General features: G+C 42.6%; 1 protein-coding gene across 7 annotated transcripts in view; it reads left to right on the top strand.

Moving 5' to 3' along the window:
• Window positions 1-19,514, top strand: part of EXTL3 (exostosin like glycosyltransferase 3) — a 157,761-nt gene that overhangs the window by 7,005 nt on the left and 131,242 nt on the right. The window lies entirely within an intron of this gene.

Here is a 19,514-nt window from a genome sequence, read left to right as displayed (position 1 = left end):
TATGGTGGATTTTGCTATATGATGGTGGCTCTTTAGAATTTTATTACAGCAAAATCTTGCTATTACGTATTTATCCATTGGTGAAAATGTAACAAGGAGTCAGTGTGCCGCCTAGTGGCTAAAGCCGGGAATTTTGAGGGTTCAAATTCTGTCCATGCAGCTGTGAGATGTCAGGCTAGGTTCTTGACGTGCTTTGTACAGAGACCGTCCTGGTGGAGAATGCAGCTGTCTAGCTGCATGTCCAGTGATGGCTAGAGCTGAAAAAGGACTGGATAAGGTTATGGACATTAATATTTGTATCTATGAAAGGAAAGATAAAGGGTCCTGAAAAAACAGTCATACAGAGATCTGGAATTAATTCACCGTCACGTACTGCATTCCGTAGTTAGGTACAGGAAAGTCTTTGTCTTCCTGTGGAACATCTGGTTCTGGCCACCGCTGGAGAAGAGATACTGTACTGAGAGATGAAAGGTCCGATCTGGTAAGGCAATTCCTATGATAGGTGGCATCTGAATTGAGTTTAACTTGAGTAGGTAAAATGCATCTCTGTGGTGAAACAAATCAACTGAAGAATGTAAAGGATCCACTTCATCCCTCTTCCTCCCCATCCCCCATATGCTTGCAGAAGGCTAGATTTGAAGCGGAAAAGTTGGATCTCCCAGAATCCAATTTGCATCTTGTCACGCTCCAGTGTAAAGCATCGATTTGACAATTAAGCCTGTTTTGATTTATATAAGCTAGTCTGAGTTTCTGCTTACCCCCGCGGTGGCGCTATGGGGGGCAAAGTTAAGGCTGTTTGGGTGACGGTAACCATGCATTTGCACGCTTTTCAGATCTTTTAGGCGTTTGTGGTAAAGTATTCGGCCTGTTCACCTGGACGTCCAAGGCTTTCTGATATTTAACTGAAGTAAGTGGTAGATTCTTTCAAACTTCACTCTAGGTTAGTTAATTCTTTTTTGCCTTGAGAATTCAAAGCTAGATGGGGAGCTGGGATTGGGGGAGGTGGGAAGAGAGGGAACAGTTCCGTACCGGTCCCCAGTAGAAGACTATTTGGTGTATTGTATCTTCTGTCTCTGACATCTGTGCTTCAATATTCATCTCAAGAATTCTGTATTTATTAACTTTTAAAAAATTAAAAATGCATTTAAGTTACACTTTTCAAGTCACGATTTGAAAAAGAAAATGGGACAAAAGTTGGCTGCCAGCGATTGAACAGCTGGGCTTTGCTTAATAGGCCTAAATTAGAAGGATTGTACATCTGCCTTGAACACAGAATTTACAGTCTCCAAAAGCTGCTTAAAAGGAAGCGAAGGCTGAATGCAAAAGCTTTCTAAAAATTCCACTTGCGATCCCAGATCATGAACAAAATATATTCAGTATGAATGTAAGGAGAAATATCAACATAACAAAATAATGTTGTCTTCTACCTATCTGCCAAGATCCAAGTTAAGGTTCAGAATGGGTTTCCCCCATCTTGGGGTGATGGAGGCATTATGACACCACAAATGCCTGTAGCAGTGAAATGAATGCAAATGCTTGTGTGCCATGTGTACCCTTCAGGATTGTTGATTGTGGGCAAGGGTAGTGATTTTGTATGTATGTTAACATACTTTGTGGGAGTTGATGGCTGAGCTCCTCTTGTAAAGCTGATTTTAGCTGCCGTAATGGATTTTTAGTCTCTCTAACTTTTATTATTCAGAATAGTTGATTTTTGTGACTACTTCATTGATGCATGAAAGACTCTACAGCAGTTGCCGGAAGGGGGTGATACGTGAACAAGCAAAGAGCAGCATAAATTATCGTGCGTGAAGAATTTCTCCCAAAGCATTAAAGGGTAGTGACCCAATCACGCTTTGATTTCTAAACCCCTAAACATCCCCGTCTTTGCAGAGCCTCTCCCACCCCATCTTTAACATAGTCTCAGCTTTTGTCTACACACAAAAGCTGGACCACTTGAACAATAGTGGTACAGTTAAAGCAGTACAACCCCCTCTTGTGATGCAGTTCTTCTGCCATAAAGTTGCTTATACCAGTATAGCTTAGTCCCATACTGGAAAGAGAATAAGCTATACTATAAGGCACCTTTTTAACTAATACAGTTGTGTCCACATGGGGGATTGTACCAATATAATTATTTCAATGTTAAAAAAAAGACCCCTCTCCCCGGCACAGCGAGACCGGTACAAGATCCGTATGTTGATGAGGTCTAAGGTAACACCTAAATATAAAAGTGTGGCTCGCTTCATGGCCTTGTGGTTTACTTCCTTAGCATGTAAGAGTTCATTTCAGCCAGAGTTCATTTCTGTCAAGTCCTAGGCCTGCAGGAACTGGGAGGTCTGCCAGGGGGTGCGTCCTCAGCACCTGGCAGTGGAGAGAAGAGAGCTGAAGCCTTTTGGTTTATTTCCGCAGGGATTCTTCTGACCTGAGCCAAAAGCAGGGCTGGTGAGAGTCCTGTCAAGCCCTCCTGAGAAAAGTTACCAAGATCCAGTATTTGGAGGGTTTGGTGTAAGAGAAGGCAGTTTTGAACAAGGGCAGGAAATCTGCCCCCTATGTGTTGTTTGTTCAGATTTCCAAACTTCTTCGACCTCTTGCTCACACATGTGCTGGCTTGTTCCAGCCATTACTACATTCAGCATGGTCAACTCCCAAGTATTCAAAAATAATGAGTCCGCACCCCCACAATCATGAGATTTAAAAAATAATAAATTGTGTGGATGTCTTCTCTGCCTTCTGGTTATTGAGCCTTCAGAGTGCACTGAGTTCATGTTTTCAGGCTTTTCTTTACAATTAGGAGGTCTAGAAAATAATTTGTTAAATGAAAGCTGAGATTCTCATGTAAACGGCTGCCTCCAGGAACCAGGAATTTATGAAAAAAAATCAAATATGGCGAGACTCATAGTAAAATCATAAGGGTTGGCACCATTGTGTGTTTTGGCTTTTTACTCTGTATGTGCATGTGTGTACGTGGTATTCTTTCTCATACTTGCAGATGTTCTTAATCACTCTGAGTAGATGCAAGCATACATTGATCCTATGCCTCCCAAATATGAAACCTCCTATGAGAATTCAGCAAAGGACACTCAACTGGTGGAGCTTCCTTTTGGGGGTAAACCTAAAAGTAGTCCTTTGTGTGGTAAGGAAAAGCTGCTGCGTGCTGCTTTATACTTTTTTGTTCTGTCTTGTTTTAAAATATTTCACTTCCAGTATTCAAGGTGTCCTTCTCTTTTTCAAAATGGCATTTTGTTCTAATCCATACTGATCATATTACTTCACCTGTGACACATTGAGCCTATGTGGGTATATGAGAAGCTTGTTCGGAATGATGGCGGCAGCAGGTGTTGAGCGGAGCTTAAAGCTACCTTGAAGTAATTGTTTACTTTTGTGTAATGGCTAATTAGGAAGAGATTGGATGAAAACCTGGTTATCGGATTCCCAGGCTCTCCCCTGAGCTCCAGAGAGCTCAAATCTCACACAGGTGGCTAGAGAGCAGCAATGGGAGCAGGACTGCAGAAGCTGAAGGCTCTAATCAGACTCTTGCATGGGGAAGATGTAGGAAACCGTACAACGTATACTTTTTGGATAGATTAGGAGGTGGTGGTAAGGCAGGCAGATCACTATGTTCTATTAGTCCAGAAGATTTTGGTCTAAAAAGGTGCTTTTACAAATTTGTAATTGGAAAAGATCAGAGGGAAAATTTCCTCCTCTTTGTGGGAAGGGATAAGTCCCAGCTATTGTATTTATATTTGCGTTCTAACAGCGCCTAGAGCTGAGATTAGGGGTCCCACTGCACTAGGTGATATACATACAAGTAGTGAGAGACAGCCCCTGCCCCAAAGTGTTTAGAGGGAGTCAGTGACTTGCCAGATTCCAACAGGAAGTCCATGGCAGAGCTGGGAATTGAACCCAAATTTTGTGGATCCCAGTCTCATGCCTTAACCATGAGATTATCCTTCTTCTCTCTCTATTTTAACTAGATAATTGCTCGGGTTAGTGACGCTTGTGTTATATCGTCATGGGTAAATGAGCTCTGACCCGAATCCTACCATAAAATAGCTCTTTGGCATTTCCTGGAGGATGTGACATCCCCAGCATAGTGTGTGTTTGGGGCATAATTTTTTAGTAAAGTGGCTGTGGAAGCAGGGTAGCTCACGTTGCCACCCACTGCCACTTTGGAGATTACAGCAGGAGTGAGAGAGAGAGTGGGGGTGGGGGAAAGAGCAATGGCAAAACCTTTATAGGAATGAAGGTTGTTTCAGGCTGAGTCCTGAATATTCATTGAAAGTACACTACCAACTCCAAGAAGAATGAATCTGGCATCTCAAATGGAAGAAGTGCCATTCATTTGTGCCATATCATGATGCCTTCTTGGCTAGTCTTGAATGGCTGATGATGATAGATGTTGGCTGCGTGTGTGTTCCCTCTGCGTGCTGTACTGATGCTGGCCAGATAGTCCATATAGCAAGCACCGATCAAACTACCCAATAACCACAGACGTGGCTCGTAGCAAAGGCACTTGGTCAGGTTTATTGTCAACAAAGCACGGTCCTAATGCCCTGGCTCAGTGGTTACAGGTACACTAACACATGTATGCCCGTTGCAATGGAGTAGCGCCGATAATGGTAGGACTTTCCCCTAGGCCAGCCGGAAACACACCTTCTGAGACTTAATTTTATACCCTGATACAAACAAGTTACGTATTGCCCTCTGACGTAGTTACTGCCTCCTGATGTGGTTTGTTAACTATTGCCCATTACCTCATACATGTTGGTTCGATCAAAACATCTCTATCCATCACACTGTTACCCTGACCTTATCTTTAGGAGAGATCAGTGTGTTCTCGTTACCTTTGGGTTGTGTGTTTGGTATGGGTTGTTTTGGTACCACCCTTCTGGAATATGTTTGCGTGAGTGTTCTGTGCCTAGCACTTCTTAGGCCTTGTCTACACTATAGGGGAAAGTCGATCTAAGCTACACAATTTGAGTTACGTTAATAACATAACTCAGATCGATGTAGCTTAGATCTACTTACCGTGGGGTACACACTATGCAATGTCGATGCACGATGTTCTCCCGTCGACTCCCCTTTCTCTTCTCCGTGTGGTGGAGTACAGGAGAGCGATCTGCAGTCGATTTAGCAGGTCTTCACTAGACCCACTAAATTGACCGCCGATGCATCGATCACTGCTCGTTGATCCCCAGGTAAGTGTAGACAAGGCTTTAGTAATGTGTGTTTCTGTGATATCAGCCCTGTTCTTGCCAGATTCTGTGAGCAGGCCTGTCTCTTGTTCACAGCCTGGCTTTGCTTTAGATCAGCAAAGCTTTGACCACTACTTTAGCTCAGGCCTTAGGTCTGAGGCTCTCTTTCTACTATGGCTGAATCATCATTATAGGTAAGTAAGGTACAGCCAAGTTGCGAACTGCTAACTTTTCATTTTAAAACTCTTAAAGGCACAGTGCTAACATACAGATCACTTGTAAAAAGCCTTACCTGTGTTACTAATATTCACCATCGCTTTTGGTCTGGCACAGCCTAAGTTTCTGCACACAAGCCAAGGTTTCTCTTGGATCACTGAAGAGAGAGAAATGGAGATCTTGTGTAGGGTTTGCAGTGAAGGTGTTAAGATGTTAACAGAACCGAGTCAACTTGTCTCTTTAATTGTGCATGTCCTTATGAGCACACTTCATAAATAGGAAAAAATGTAGATTAATAAAACAGAACTGGATTCTCATTTCCCTATCTGCAAAATGGGGATAAATTATACTTCTCCATCTGCCAAAGGGGGTTGTAATGTTTGCACAATGCTCTTACGTTCTCGGATGAAAGATGCTATTTAAAGGCAAAATGTATTCTAGGCATTCTCTTATTTGCTTTGTCCCTATTCCTCCAGCTGTCATGAGGCATGCTGACAAAAACTGGGCTTCTGTCATCAAGGGCTTGTTGATGCCTTTTGATTTAGATATTCTCTCCCTCTCCCCTCACTCCCCAAGCATATAAAATGCTTCCAACATTTCAGGTAGAGCCTAGCACATTCTTTTTTCATTTACAAACCACCTGCTTCTCACATTTGCCCCTCTTACCCATCCAGTCCTGTTCTGTGTCTTTTCTGTTACAGATGTCCTGTAGGATGGTGTAGCTGGATGGCTAATTTTTGATCCATGGTTTTTATAGCAGCGTTTGTTCTGGCAGCCTGCTGGTTGAAATTCAGGGAGAGCTATGGTAATTTCCTTCTGCATTTTTTTTTTAGATATTTGGTAAAGTTCTGTGGAATACCAAAACAATTGCCCTCCTTCCAAAGGAAACCAGCTCTCACATGTTCATGAACCATGCACCTGGAGAGTTAACTCTTATAACGGTTTTCCCGACTATTAGTGACATTGTTAATACTGAGTACTTGTGTGGCTCTTGACAAACATTAATAGTTAAATGAATGCTTAGTAAGGCTTGTATATTCATCGTCTCCAAGGAGTTAACACTAAGCATAAACTTTTTAGATAGACTTATTGAGAAGAACAGTCATGACATCTGGATTCTATTCCAGACTCTGCCAGAACCTTCCTGCTTGACTTGAACAGATCTATGCTTCAGTTTTCCCATCTGTAAAATATAGATATTTCTTACCCTTGTGGAGCTTGATTAATGTTTTAAAGCATGTTGAGGAACTTGATTGGAGGAAGATGCTATCGAATGGCAAAATATTATAGGAAGTCTTAGGATGTTTCAATTCAGAATGGTTTTGCTGGAAGCAGGATCACAGTGAGAGTGTCTGATGGTTCTGCTGCCATGTATTTCCATGTGGCAATACCTTGGAGAGACAGAACATTTCTCAGATTTTTGGTCAAGAAATCACACTCCCAGTTTGGCCTATCTGTGTTCACAAAGTGCATAGCAGTGGTGGAAGCATAGCTTAAGAAAACACTTGAATTCTTCATTTCCCACCTTCATTACTGGTTGAGCAGAGACTGGTCCAAAGCTCAGGTATTGTGCAGTGTGACTGTTATTCAATCCACCTTCAAGGCGCTTGGATTGTCCATCAGCATGGAGAAGTCAGTGCAGTCTTGGACTCTGCAGAAGCTAATGCCTTCTTCCTGCAGTTAAGATTCCAGGCAATGTGGGCCTTTGCTTTAGATCTGCAGGCCCAACTTGTGACCACAGCATAAAATTGCTTCAGGCTTCTGGGCAAATGGTCTCATGCACATATATGGTTCATCGTGCCAGGCTTTATCTCAGGAAGCTTGAAGACTGGCTAGGTTCTGGGTTCTCCCCGATTTGTCACCCTCTGGACATGGTGGCTGTGGTGCCCACATAACTCTGTGCCTCCCTAGACTGGTGGACAGACCTTGAAAGAGAGAGAGAGTGTGTGTGTGTATCTCGTTTGCTCCATCTTAGCCAGCTTTGATCTTAGTGACAGACGCTTCCCTCCCACCCACCCCCAGGTTGTGGGGCTCACATAGGATCCCTGTGGACAAACGGGTTATGGTCTGCCCAAGATTTGACTCTATATATAAATGTAAGAGAGTTGCGGGCCACCTACCTAGCTTATCAGGTCGGTCTTCCCCATGTCAAAGGTGGTGTCTCACTTTCATATTCATCAGGCTATATATTTACCAACTTTCTTCCCTGAGCCTCATAATCATAGTGATGAGGGGAGACTCCACATGTTTGACATCAAAAGAACCATTCAGATTGTCATTACACCTGTTCGTGGCAGTTGTGGACAAAGTGGAAGGCCTTCCAGTCTCTTCTCACAGGATTTCCTTGTGGATCTTCTCTTGTGTTCATTTGTTGCTACGATTTGGTTAATGTAACTCCACTGAGTAGAGCACTAGTACATGGAACCAGATCTCTCTGACTCTGCAGCCTTTCTGGCCCAGGTGCCTATTCTGGACATTTGCAAAGCAGCAGCTTTGTCTTCAGTACACATCTTTGCTTCACGTTATGCCATCTCTCAACAATCTAGAGATGATGCCAGATCTGGGCGTACGGTTCTCCAATCCTTACTCAGGTAGACTCTAGTCCCAACTCCAATTGAAATGCCTGGGAGTCCCCTGAAGTGGAATGCACATGTGCAATCACTTGAGGAACAGTTAGTTGCTGTTTCTTCAAGATGTGTTGCACGCGTCCATGCCACGACCCACCCTCCTTCCCATCTCTATTGGAGTCTATCTGGTAAAAAGGAACTGAGAGGGACTGGGGATGGCTCCGCCCTTTATACTTTCATGCAGTGGCATGAGGCAGCAGAGGGCGCATGTGCCACCCTAACAGGTACTAAAAGAACAGGAGTACTTGTGGCATCTTAGAGACTAACAAATTTATTTGAGCATAAGCTTTCATGGGCTAAAACCCACTTCATCGGATGCATGCAGTGGAAAATACAGTAGGAAGATGTATGTACACAGAGATGCATGAGAAAATGGGTGTTGCCATACCAGCTATAACGAGAGTAATCAATTAAGATGGGCTATTATCAGTAGGAGGGGAAAAAAAACTTTTGTAGTGATAATCAGGATGGGCCATTTCCAACAGTTGACAAGAAGGTGTGAGTAACAGTAGCGGAAAAATTAGCTTGGGGAAATAGTTTTTACTTTGTGTAATGACCCATCCACTCCCAGTCTTTATTCAAGCCTAATTTAATGCTGTCCAATTTGCAAATTATTTCCAATTCTGCAGTTTCTTGTTGGAGTCTGTTTTTGAAGTTTTTTTTGTTGTGACTTCGAGGTACTGCATTTAACAGGTATTTCAGCTAGAAAAAATCTCTGATAACTATGTTGAGCATGCACACACCTGAAGTGCAATGGACATGTGCAACACGGCTTGAAGAACAGCAGTTACAGAATAGGTCATTGTCCATTTTTTTTTTTTAGTTCCTAGATTGGGCCTCTCATTATATAACCTACTTTGTTCTCTCTTCTATGACTTCCAGCTCAAGGGTTCAGACCTTCCAAGTACTGAACATCCTTTTTTCCAGCTGAGGATGATAGTTGTTGAGGGATTTGGAGGATTCGATTTGTTGCCCAATTTTCCCTGCCCTACTCTGATTGCACTTTATAAGATTTGCATCTGTTTATCTGAGTGAATTTATTGTGAGAGTAGCCACCGCAAAGGCTCCCATGTGAAATTTAAAAAGGTCCTTCCCCAGAAGATAAATCTGAACTGTGTGTCAGTGATTACTTTAACGTAATAAATCATTGCATGTGAGCCGTACATGCTGGGAAAATGGTTCCCTTCCTTGCTTACCCTTGCAGGAGTCTAGTATTCATGAATCAAGGCAAGTATGTAGCTGGCGCACACAACTAGTACTCCTCTCCCTCCATCCCTCCCTCTGTTTTGTGGTGTTTTAAGAGGGAATAGTAAATCTTCAATTTAAATAAATACTGGTTTATCCCAAGTGAATAATAAACAAGTAAGGTTAAAACTACACAAAAAATAGAGCCAAATATCTTGAAAATCATTTCCTCATTTATATACCTGCAGAGATCTGAGCGTACGGTGCTGCATTTCCCATCGTGATTGCCTGAAGCAGTGGAGGGGAGCCCCAAGTCCTTTCTTTTGATTGAAGTCTAGGTTTTGTGGGTGCTCTGCCCACCTGTCTTGATTTCCGTGGCTGCCTGCGTGGCCGTCTCAATGGGAGTGGTGTGCATAGTGCCCTTTCCTGAACTCAGGACTCAGCAGGTGAAATTTTCCAGTTCACTTTTTTTATTTTTATGAGCTCCTGACTCTCCTGTGTGAAATTCTGAAAACCATTGCTTGGCATCTGGAAACAATTCTGCGTCTGTGTGTTCTTCCCCTCTCCTGGGTTCCTTTCCCATCTGATAACCTTATCCTCCCTTTGCAATGTCGCAATTGTCTGCTGTGGCAGCTTGTTCGGACAGCACCAGCAACCTCAGGTGGGGGAATAAATAATCCCCGCTAGCAAGCGGGTAGATCCTCAAAGAGCCTATTTCTGCACCCAAGTTCTTGATAGCAAAGCAAGGGAAGAGAAATATAAGAAATACACATGCAATTTTTTTTGCTCAAAACCTAAACATTAATTGTCTGCAATGCTATGGAAAAATGACTGCATTGTAGAAATTAGCAATGGGAATGACTTCTTAGGTCACTTTTTCTACCCCCTGTGCGCACTGCAGAATTGTGTTCTGCAGTACATTCTCTAATGGGTTTATTATCCAGTCTACTTGTTGACTGTGCTTAACAATGGGGCACTTGCCACTTCCCCTAGGAGACTCTTCCACATCCCAATGGAGCTCGCTATAGGGAAGTCCAGCCTATGTTTTCTCTCTTAAACTTTAATTCCATCGCTCCAAGCTGTGCTTCTGTGTACACACTAAATAATTCCTTTCCCTTCTGATATTTGTAAGCCGTTGTCATGTTGTTCCTCTTATAGCTGTTTGGTAGCCAAGCTCTACGTTTCTAGGTCTTTCCAGCTCCTTGACCAGAACGATGCAGCAAAGAAGAACTCCTTCCAGTTGGTCCTGGGCTCTTTTTGTAACAGATCTTGCCACTGAACATGTTTTCCCACCTCAGTTCCATCTGCTGTCTTGCTGTGGGTCTTCCCCTTTGGGATGGCTCCATTTGGCTCCATTTCTCTTTTCAGCTGCTGTCCAAGCATTCCCCCTTACCCCACCTTTGCCCAGCTGACCAGAAATCAACTTGTCCATCATTCACCTGTAGCCCATGTGGGCATCATTCATAAAGAGGGGTGCTGTGCATACTCTCGAGCAGCCTGTCTTGGACGTTCAGACAGTCATTCTTTGCAGCAGTTGTTGATTTTTTGTCTGGTGACGTCTCCTCATTTGTATTCTGCAAACACTGAGCTGCTCTGCTATCCTAAAGACCTCTCCCTATTTGCAGTCCCCTTTTGATTAGACTTTTTGAATGCTATATAATTATTTACTCCTGCCTTTGCTGATCTCGGTCACACCTAACTCCAATTTCTATTTGGCCTCTCTCACTGGCCAGCTTTCCTCTTGGCAGACCTTTTACTACTTGACACTTCTTTTTTTTTTTTTGTTTTAAATAACCTGGACACATCAGTCCTTCTCTTCACTGCTGTGTCCAGTTCTCTCCGATCCAGTACGATTTATTCAGTTCACACTCTTTAAGTGGTCGCTGCAGCTTAACATAATTGATGCACTCCAGCAAACTTGGAAAGAGAACAGTTATTCCTTAATGTTCTCTCAGTTTCTTTTCCAAAGTTTCCTTAGTTTCAAAATTTTTTAAATGGGGGCGGGGGGCGGAACCATTGAGCTCCAACTCTTTGTAACTGGACTTCCTTTTCTAGCTGGCTGGTTTCTGAGTTCAGGCACTTAACATGCAAGTGGAATTAACTCATGCTGCTTCATAAAATGCTTTTTATTCCAAAGGATCCCTGAATCCTTTACAACTATACATGTGTAATCTTCTGGTGAGCTAGATTTTACTTCACTCCCCTTTTCCAGTGCCTAAAAACCCCAACTCCCACAGAAAAGCACCTGGAAACCCTGAATTCGGTCACTAAGGATTTTCAGCAACGATTGTGCAGGATCAACCTCCCTACAATCAAGTCCAAAAAAGAACAAAAGAAATTAACTTAATTCTTAAGTGCCAACTTGATAAAATCTTATGATAAAGCAATATAATAATTACTTAATTTCTACAATATAACATGGTAACTTTATAATGCAGATACATTATCTTCACAGTTATACATGAACATAAATAAAGAAAACAGATTAAATCTAAACAGGTCAGTTCTCACAGAAATACAGTGAGAAGAAACTCAGTTCCCAAAAGCTTAGGTTGAGTTTATCTGAGTCTCAGTTACAGCATTTGATCTCCAAAATCTATACAGTCTGCTGAGTCAAAAGGACTGGAACAACATCTTCCATCCACTTTTGCTTGTGGTACTCTTCAGTTGGAATCCAGGCAGACTCTTCCTCCTCCTCTGCTGAAATCACTCAGTTAGCTAGTCAGCTAACCAATTAACCAACCACTTGATTTAAGTATATAGATTTTAAAAAAAAGAACCCGTTACAAGAAAAATACAAACTGAGAATAGCAAAATATAAGTCATTCTTTCCCCATTATCGCCTTTAAATAAGAGAAAAGTTGGCGAATCGTACTAGTTGAGACAATTTAATTAAAACGGTTGGGCTAAAATCAAACAACATTCCAAGTATACAATTAAATAAAAAATTAGTTTTCGCTTTCTGTAATTAACCCTGTTGGAGGGTTAACAATGATTGAGAGGTAGGGGGAAAACAGCCTACTTTCTGCACCTGTGGCTCAGCTTCTCCCAACCCATACAGGGCTGGCCTTTTCTAAAGCAGTTGCCCTGACTGCTTGCCCTCATGGAGTCCGAGTTTAGCTAAAGGGAATCTATTGCCCATACTCAAAACTACCACACCCAACATTCAGAAATTTGTGGATGTGGAGTGCTGATTGTGCATCTGCCAGGCAACAACTACTCCCCCCCTTATCTCTAAGAAATCAATCTCTCTAATAGGTACATGGTTGCATATGCACAGTACCATGGAAATATGGTCGGTTGCCTGTCCGGTGGCAGGATGGTTTCAGCTGAAACGGTAGCCATATTCCACAGTGAGGCGAGGGGAAATATTGGACATTCTTATATTCTTATGCCCTGTTTACTTTGCATGGATAATAAGATCTCATCACCTGAAATCCCACCTGCCTTCCCTCCCTGCGTGCAGAGGAAACTGCATGGTTTTCAGCAGACTTGGTTTTTTAGGGGGGTGGAATTTCCACAAAAAAATATTCATTCTTGCCTTTATGAAACTTTATAATAAAAGTTAAAAGTTTTCATTTATCAAAAACCAAAATGAAAAATTTCAATAACTGTTTCTGAGAAATTTAAAAACCAAAAACCAAAAAACTATTGTGCAAAATTAAAAAAAAAAGGGAGAAAAATCACTGAGAACTTGGAAATAAGAACATTAACATTTTTTGTGAAACTGTTTTCTCTCATGAATGTCCCTCTCATGGAAGCATGAAGAGCTGCATCTACTCTGCTAGGATGGGGTTCTGCGCAAATCCAGCTCTGAAACAATTAGGAGTCCAGCCACACACATCTAAGATTCTATATCCACAAGCAAGTCAGGATGTCTGTCAGCACTAAAATAGTTGAGCTGCAAAAACTGACCAGCGTGTGACAGAGTGTACCATGGGGAGAGGCCCCTGCTGGAGGCATCAGGGTCCTACCACACCCTGTCCCAGAAAGGAGCAGTAGCACAGTCCCCCAGGCTGCCTAGAGTGGCAGCAGGGGAAGCAGCCAATAAAGGCCCAGGAGGGCCGTATAAAAGGAACTGCAGAGCCAGAGTCAGGCAATTGCAGCCTGAAGCTGGAGGAGTGAGGGTGGTGTTCCTGGCTGGCTGAGGGAGCTACAGGAGTGCAGTCAGAGCAGTTGCTGGCAGGGACTAGGGGAGCAAGAGGGCGCTCCTGGCTGGCTACTGGGACTTGCTGTATGCCCTGAGGTAAGGTGATACGTTGGTGAAGGTGTTGGGGTTGCAGGGAAATGGCCCAGGGAACTATAGCAGCATAGTAAAGAGTTAAAGGGGACGCAGCAGCACGTGGCTGCTAGTCATAGGGTTCCTGGGTGTAGTGGGTGGGCCCAGTTCCCCCACAGCCACAAGGGAGTGGCCTTACACTCAGAGAGTGGATTGAAGACCCCCCCAAAAGGGTCAGCGATACTAGACTTTATTAGATCGTGATTCACCCTCGGAAGGGGACTTGAACAGTTAGTGACTCAGCTGGAGGGCTGGGTGACCCAGAGAGGGCAAAGAGGGAGCCCTGGGTGCACAGACCCTACCAGGACTGTTGAAGGCACTACAAGGGCCTTGTTGGACTGCTACCCCGGAAGGGGTCTGCTTTGTTCGTGATTCACATGGACTGTGCATGACTCAGTCTGAGGGCCGAAAGAGTTGCAGACATACACCCGGCCAGGCAGTGCTTGTGAGAGGTGCGCGCCATACCCTTACACAGTTTCATGAAGCTGAATGAAACTGCAAGAGTCGTGACAACCATCCTACATAAGCATTGATCTTTTGGGTTTGTTTTTCCAGTTTCTACTAGCAGAAGGACATATTTTTACCTTACCATTCTAGCACGTTTATTTTATCTCCAGTAGATTCCTGGTAGCGAGCATGTGTGTATAGAACTCAGAGTTTATCTGAGAATGACACTTGTCAAATAATCTCTCAAACACCTGAAACAGCCGTAGGTTAAATAGCCACACTGTCTAAATATATCACACAAGTGTATATTTTATGGGTAGGAGGTGTATGTTTTCCCTGCAAAATCATGTTGTTTTCACCTAAAATTTGTATTTGAATTTTGAATGTAACGAGCTGTAGCATTTGAATTGAATTGGATATTTTATGTAGCCCTATGGTGGGGTGGGGAAAAGGGATTGTTGCCTATATGTTATAAAGTTGTAATTTGGACAGGCAGCCTTGTTTGGCCTCAGAGTTGGCCCAACATCAGCTTCAACCCGGGAGTGATTTGATGCTCCCTGTATCAGGCATTAAGCTGGAATGTAAATATATCGGCTAGCATTGTGATTGATAGGGCCCTGTTATTTTGGGGCTGATGGATAAACCAAGACTCTTCCTATCTCAAATTATTAGAAAAATCTTACAAAGAATTTTTGGTTTATTTTATGTGGTTCAATCAACCTGATTAGATTAATTTGATTTGATTTATTTTGATGTTTATATATGAATTTTATTTTATACTTTTGATTAGTTATTTAGTTACTACAGTTGGAATCTTGTGTGGATTTCCCCCTCCTGTTCCCATGAGTTCAGGACATGAGGAAGTCCCTGGGTACATAAAAGACAACTCTGTGCCCCACCTAGTGGTGGTCCATAAAAGTGAACCATAATCTTCAGTGTTTTTTGTAGGTGCTGATGTTAAACGATTTGTGGACCAGGGCAGTGACAGTCACAGCTCACAGGCATTGTTAACACATGGAGTTTTGTGTCTTTTCTTTTCCTTGTGATAACTTTATTCCCCTGCATTGCAGGTGTTTTTCAATGCTTATTAAATGTCCTGGACGGGACATTTCCAGAGCTTTGTGAAAGGCAGTCTATGTTCTAATGAGGGCGTGGGGTGAATGACTGCTGGCCTGCTGCACAGTAGAAAGAGATGATGGGAACGGAAAAGTAGTTACAGAGGGGAAAGGGGATGGGGAAGATTGGATCCAAGGCAAAAGAGGCGTCTGTTATGATGTGCACAAGGCCATTTGTCTTCGGTTTAACTACTTTTTTTCCCCTGTAAAATTCCCAAGTTTTACAAAAGCTGCTGTTAGGGGTTTTTTTAGATGTGGTTATTTTGGACCATTCAAAGAGCTTGGCTTGTTTAGCCAACCCAAGGAAGGCTGAGGGGAGATATGATTGCTCTCTACAAATACATCAAAGGGATAGATAAATACAAGGGAAGGAGAGGAGTTATTTAAGTTAAGTGCCAATGTGGACACAAGAACAAATGGATATAAACTGGCCATCAACAAGTTTAGGCTTGAAACTAGATGAAGGTTTCTAACCATCAGAGGAGTGAAACTCTGGAGGAGCCTTCCAAGAGGAGCAGTGAGGGGCAAAAAACCTAACTGGCTTCTAGACTGAGCTTGATAAATTCATGGAGGGCATGGTATGATGAGACTGTCCACAATGGCATGTAGCCGATCTGCGACTGCTAGTAGCAAATATCCCCAACGGCCGGTGATGGGAGACTAGACGGGGAGGACTCTGAGTCACTACAGAGAATTCTGTCCAGGCCAAAATGCTCGGGGTCCAACTAACTGCCAGATTTGGGGTCAGGAAGGAATTTTCCCAGGGTCAGATTGGCGGAGACCCAGGGTGTGTTTTGCCTTACTCTGCACCATGGGGCACGGGTCACTTGCAGGTGTAAACTAGTGTAAGCACTGAACTCTCATGATTTAAGGACTTCAGTGACTCAGCCAGAGGTTAGGGGTCTGTTACAGGAGTGAGTGGGCGAAGTTCTGTGGCCTACAATGTGCAGGAGGTCAGATTAGATAATAATGATGGTCCCTTCTCGCCTTAGTCCATGAGTCTACATGAAAATACTGACTGTGTTAATCCAGTACAGTACATCAGGTAGCTATGTTTATGTGAATAATGAATTAGTTGATGTGTAAATGTGAGGCCATCTGTTAGGATAAGGCAGTGTCGTGGAAGATGCATACAGAAGCATACATGTGCATACTGTTAATGTACAGGTCATAAAATAAGCTACAGCATTAAACTGCTTTTCCATTTGACATTTGTTACGTTTCTCTATTTATTGCCTTTTTTCTCTGTCTTCCTGCTCTCCAAATTTAATGTTGCTGTTTACCTAGAACACTATTAAATTTTGCACTGATTTTTGCCTGTTGTTTAATTTTTGGAATAAACACTAGGAAATTCCCAGGAAATTTTAAACAAAATAAAAACTAAAAATGAAGGGCTTTGGATATGTAGCACCTGTATAATGTTCAGCCTTTTCAGAGTGCTTTGAATGCTATTCCTTGCAGCAGTCCTGCAGAATAAGGAAGAAAGAGCCGTATGGAAACTAAGTCATGCATGTTGTGACTTTCCAAAGTGACAGAAGTGGGATTAGAATTCAGAATCTCGAGGCTCACAGCACCATTCTTGGTCTACTAGACCATGCTGCTACTCAAGACTGTGTCCTACAATACACTGCATTGCAGAGTCTTGAACTGCTGCAACATTAAGAGGCAGTTGAGATTTCCCTCAAAACATGAGATATTTTCTAGTGAGTACTGATGGTAGCCTCTTTGCAGGGACCTTCATGGAGAGGTGCAGGGGTCACTAGATTTCTGTCCCGTCTCTGACCAGAAAATGACGTGCTCATAAGAACGGCCGTACCAGGTCAGACCAAAGGCCCATCTAGCCCAGTATCCTGTCTACCGACAGTGGCCAATGCCAGGTGCCCCAGAGGGAGTGGACCTAACAGGCAATGATTAAGTGATCTCTCTCCTGCCATCCATCTCCACCCTCTGACAAACAGAGGCTAGGGACACCATTCCTTACCCATCCTGGCTAATAGCCATTAATGGACTTAACCACCATGAATTTATCCAGTTCTCTCTTAAATGCTGTTATAGTCCAGCCTTCACAACCTCCTCAGGTTTCACAACTCCTTACCTTCCAACAGAAGGTGCAAGTTGGGCTCTAAAAGCTGAGCGGTATTGCTCCTGTCTGATCCCTTAGAAATAAGCTGCTGCATGTAATGGAGAATTCAGTGGTGGTTCTAGGCAGCAGTCCAGGGAGTTCAAGGGTTCTGTTTAACATCCAGTGTGCAAAGGTTTTGATTAATATTTGGTGTGCAAATTCCTAAAAGGCTTATGCCCGTTTTTAAAGATTTAGTGGTACAAGCATGCTCCTGTCTGCACATGGCATTGTGCTCTTTTAATTGCAGTGTAGACATACCTGTAGAGACTAGCTATGGAAAAGGCTCTATTGACCCATTCTTTCCCTGTGACTCCTCGCAATTCTGAAAGAAGGAAAACTTTTAAAAGTGACAATAACATGCTGTGCACTTCCTGAAAAAATGAGCTTTCTCACCTTCCCTTGAATCTCTCTCTCTCTCTCTCTCCCTCCCACCCTTGATTGCTCTAAGCTGTCTGTCTCGTTTCATATTACATCTAACCTAGATTGTAGATTCTTCCAAACAGAGAGCATCTTGTACATCTAGGGCCCATTGAGGTATTGTGTTTCTGTCCGTAATCTACTGGACTGGGACCCAGGAGACATAGGTTCTAGTCCTTGGGCATGCACCTCTCTGTGCCTCTATTCACTTACTTATCTGTTTAGGTTCTAAGCTATGTATTTATACAGCTCCTAGCACGATGGAACCCTAATCTCAGTTGGATTGTTCTGTTACATTTACTATTGTTTTGGCCACCACTAAAAATATATGGCTTCATCGTCTTCCTTTCGAAGACTCTGCTACAGTTTACGGCTCTAACTTTTTGGACACACTTCCTAATAAATCAGACTTGTGTTCCCTTTCCAAATTTCATGTAATTTTTTCTGTCATTCCCCACATTCCTGTCTCTGCTCGCTGTTTACCCTTCAGATATTTATATCCTCGTATCACATCTCCTCCCCTTTGGCCTTTAGTCATTGCTTAATGTGCTTTTTAAAAAAAAAAAGTGTTTTTGATCAAAAGGGGTTAAAGAGTTTAGGTTTCACTGCAGCAAGCTGAGACCAGTTACGAGAAAATGGTCTGCCATGCAGAAGGTCTGGAGGACCGGTCCAGACGTAAATTAATAGTCCACAGCATCAAAGTTTGTAGCATCAAAAGAAATGGGTTACTTTGGTGCAATTATCAGAATAATGTTGAAATCAGATCAAAAAGTATCTTATGTCCCCATTTCTAGACTGCATTTTTTAAATCAAAGGACTGTTTTATTTTTAAAAATAAATGTTAAGACCACAAGAGGATTTCAGAGAGGAGAAAATGGTGCTGCTTTGTTTCTGTGAACAAATGAGGATTTTATTTTTTTTTAAGTACGTTGTCCATTTTAACTTGTTTGTAATTGGCTTTTAACCTCCAATGTCTCGAACCTGCAGCCTCTTAAAAAAGAGATCGCTCCTAAAAGAGATCCAAAACTGGCACTGGAATTTGTTTTGAGGTCCTTGTTAAGGGCTATACTATGGTTAATTAAGGTACAGTGTTTTTACAGAGCTGGATGCACCTAGCACGGAGCTCAGATACAAATGTATTCTCTAGTGGTTGGAGGGAACAGTACTTTCTCCCTGGCACACACCAATTACATTTAATCATTGCACTGTATAAATGATCGCTGTCTTTAAGTAAAATTCAATCCCGTGGCTAAGCCAAATCCACATGGAAAGCAGAATATGGCAGCAAAGGCTTTTTAATGCAAGTTACTTTTTTAATTTTAAAGACCGCTGTCCAAGATAATTTCCTCTTTACTTTGATTATAATTCCATTGAAAGTTTGAAATGATCACTTTCTTAACTGAGAGAATTTCCTTGCTTGCTTAAGACCCTGGAATTGCTCACAGGATATGGGACTCTTGATGTCAGCTGGGTGGTCCTCTTGGTGGTGGGATGTTTGCTCATGGAGGGCAGATGGTCAAGGGAGAAGTGGGAGAGGGTTCACAGAACCCTCCTTTTAAAGAATCATGGGATTTTTGCAAACTGATACATAACAAAGACAAGTCAATGTTTTTGGCTTCCTCCTCTTGATTAGTACCACGTCCGTTTTTGTCTTTTCAAGAGCTCATTCTTGGACCACTGTGAGTTTGAGCTGAATAAAATCAGAAAGTAGATATGAAATCTTACAAGCTTGGTGTGGTTCCTGTGTGCAGTGGGTGGTTACGTATCACAATTGAGCATAGTGGAGGAGATCAGTCAAGTAGTAGCAGTTAAATGACTTTCATCTGTGTGGTAGATATGTTGGTTGATTGGGGAGTGCAGGCATCGCCAAACGTTATTTGAAACATAGAAGAAGCAGAAGTGCTTGTGAGC

This window comes from Mauremys reevesii, linkage group 3, assembly GCF_016161935.1.
Source record: "Mauremys reevesii isolate NIE-2019 linkage group 3, ASM1616193v1, whole genome shotgun sequence".
NCBI classification, from domain to species: Eukaryota; Metazoa; Chordata; order Testudines; family Geoemydidae; genus Mauremys; species Mauremys reevesii.
This window is presented reverse-complemented; position numbering and strand designations above follow the sequence as displayed.